The sequence below is a fragment of the Stegastes partitus genome, unplaced genomic scaffold (genome assembly GCF_000690725.1).
Source record: "Stegastes partitus isolate 25-593 unplaced genomic scaffold, Stegastes_partitus-1.0.2 Scaffold409, whole genome shotgun sequence".
Lineage (NCBI taxonomy): Eukaryota > Metazoa > Chordata > Actinopteri > Pomacentridae > Stegastes > Stegastes partitus.
In genome coordinates, this window is record NW_007578140.1 from 458485 (window position 1) to 461037 (window position 2553).

Genomic DNA, 2553 nt, shown 5'->3' on the forward strand with positions numbered 1-2553 from the left:
TGCTATGCCTTCAAACTATTTGGAAAGGCCCAGACTTTGTAAGCTTTTGATTGCTTAATTGACAACATTTGAGTTAATTGGAGACACACCTGTGGATGTATTTTAAGACACACCTCAAACACACTGCTTCCTTTAGTGACAGCATGGGAAAATCTAAAGAAATCAGCCAAGATATCAGGAAGAGAATTATGGACCTCCACAAGTCTGGTTCATCCTTGGGTACAATTTCCAGATGCCTGAAGGTTCCATGTTCATCTGTTCAAACAATAATATGCAAGTATAAACACCATGGGAATGTCCAGCCATCATACCGCTCAGGAAGGAGACGAGTTCTGTGTCCCAGAGATGAAGTGTTTTGGTGTGAAATGTGCATCAACCCCAGAAAAAAAGCAAAAGACCTTGTGAAGATGCTGCTGAAGCTGGTAAGAGAGTAATTATCCACAGTGAAACCAGTCCTGTACCGACATGGGCTGAAAGGATACTCAGAGAGAAAGAAGACATTAGTCCAAAAGCACCATAAAAAAGCAGATTACAGTTTGTAAATGCACACAGGGACAAAGACCTTAAGTTTTGGAGACATGTCCTGTGGTCTGATGAAACTAAAACTAAACTGTTTGGCTTAATGACCATCTTTACATTTGGAGGAAAAAGGGGGAAGCTTATAAGCCTGAGAACACCATCCCAACTGTGAAGTACGGGGGTGGCAGCATCATGTTGTGGGGGTGTTTTGCTGCACTTCACAAAACAGATGGAATCATGACGAAAGAACATTATGTGGAAATATTGAAGCAACATCTCAAGACATCAGCCAGGAAGTTAGAGCTTGGGAGCAAACAGGTCTTCCAAATGGACAATGACCCTCAGCATACCGCCAAATTATTTACAAGGTGGCTTCTGGGCAACAAAGTCAATGTTGTGGAGTGGCCATCACAAAGCCCTGATCTCAGCCAACAAACCAGACTCAGTTACACCAGTTCTGTCAGGAGGAATGGGGAAAAATTTCAGCAATCTATTGTGAGAAGCTTGTGGAAGGAAACCCAAAACGTTTGACCCAAGTTATACAGTTTAAAGACGATGCTACCAAACACTAAGGAAGTGTATGTAAACCTCTAACTTTGAAGAAAGTCATAAAAAACTCTCTAAAAAAATCAGTCTCTCATTATTCTGATATTTAGCAAATAGAAATATTTTGGTAATCCTAACTGACCTAAAACAGGGAAAAGTTTAGTGACATTTAATATCAGACAGTGAGGAAAAAAAGAGGTTATATGTCTTTTTATACAGTGTAGGTAAACTTCTGGTTTTAACTGTGTACACCCAGAGGTGCCAAATATATCAAAACGCACAAAACTTGTAAGTAAACAGTCTGTAAGTGCAGGATAACANTCTTGTGGCAGCGAAAGGGAGGAGGGGGGGTTGGACCTGTCAGGTTACTGTAGGTACACTGTTCTACTGTAGGCAGCAGCTCCGCGGACGGACTGTCAGCTTTGCTCGGTCATGTCGTGCGCCTTTACGGACACATGAACTCGCTGCACTCTGCGGGCTTAAAGGTGTAGACTGCTGCACGGGGGAGTTTGAACAATCCCGCAGCGGCAGCGAAGCCTCTGTGTCTCGCTGTGGTGTTTTACAGAAACATCTTGATATTGGTGCGCATTCGGAGCTGTTAAGTAGGACAGAGGCGCAGCGCTGCGACTCCAAATAACATTTACATGTGTGGTTACCTCACGTGTCCTTCTGTGATGACAGCCCAGGCTACATGATGCGCATGTGTGCTGCTCTGCTCAATTATAAGCGCCAACTGCTGGCGGTGTGACCTCAAGTCAACTTTTCTTTACTGCAGGCATGTCAGGCTATGCATACCAGCAGCCCATTATCTGTCCATCTAGACCTCAGTTGTCCTTTTTTAGACTTTGCCTTTTCTTTGGAATTGTATTTTACTATGTTACACTGGATTAAATTATAATCAGCCATATTTTATCTTATATAAGGTAGGGTAGTCTGTCAGCTATATTGGCATGCATATATATACACACACATAGAGGTGGTAAATGTGATCAAATCCATCAAGATTTGCACGTAAAGTTTCTAGAAATGTCGCCAAATTTTGATGCATGTCAGGCCAAGCATACCAGCAGCCTATTATCTGTCCATCTAGACCTCAGTTGTCCTTTTTTAGACTTTGCCTTTTCTTTGGAATTGTATTTTACCACGTTACACTGAATTAAATTATGATCAGCCATATTTTATCTTATATAAGGTAGGGCAGTCTGTCACCTATATTGGCATGTATATATACACACACACACACAGAGGTGGTAAATGTGTTTGAATAAATAAAGATTTGCACGTAAAGTTTCTAGAAATGTCGCCAAACTTTGATGCATGTCAGGTCAAGCATACCAGCAGCCCATTATCTGTCGATCTCGACCTCAGTTGTCCTTTTAGACTTTATCTTTTTCTCTAGAATTTTATTTGACCAGGTTACACTGAATACAATGATAAACAGCCATATAATATCTTACATAAGGCAGGGAGGGTCACCTATCACCTACA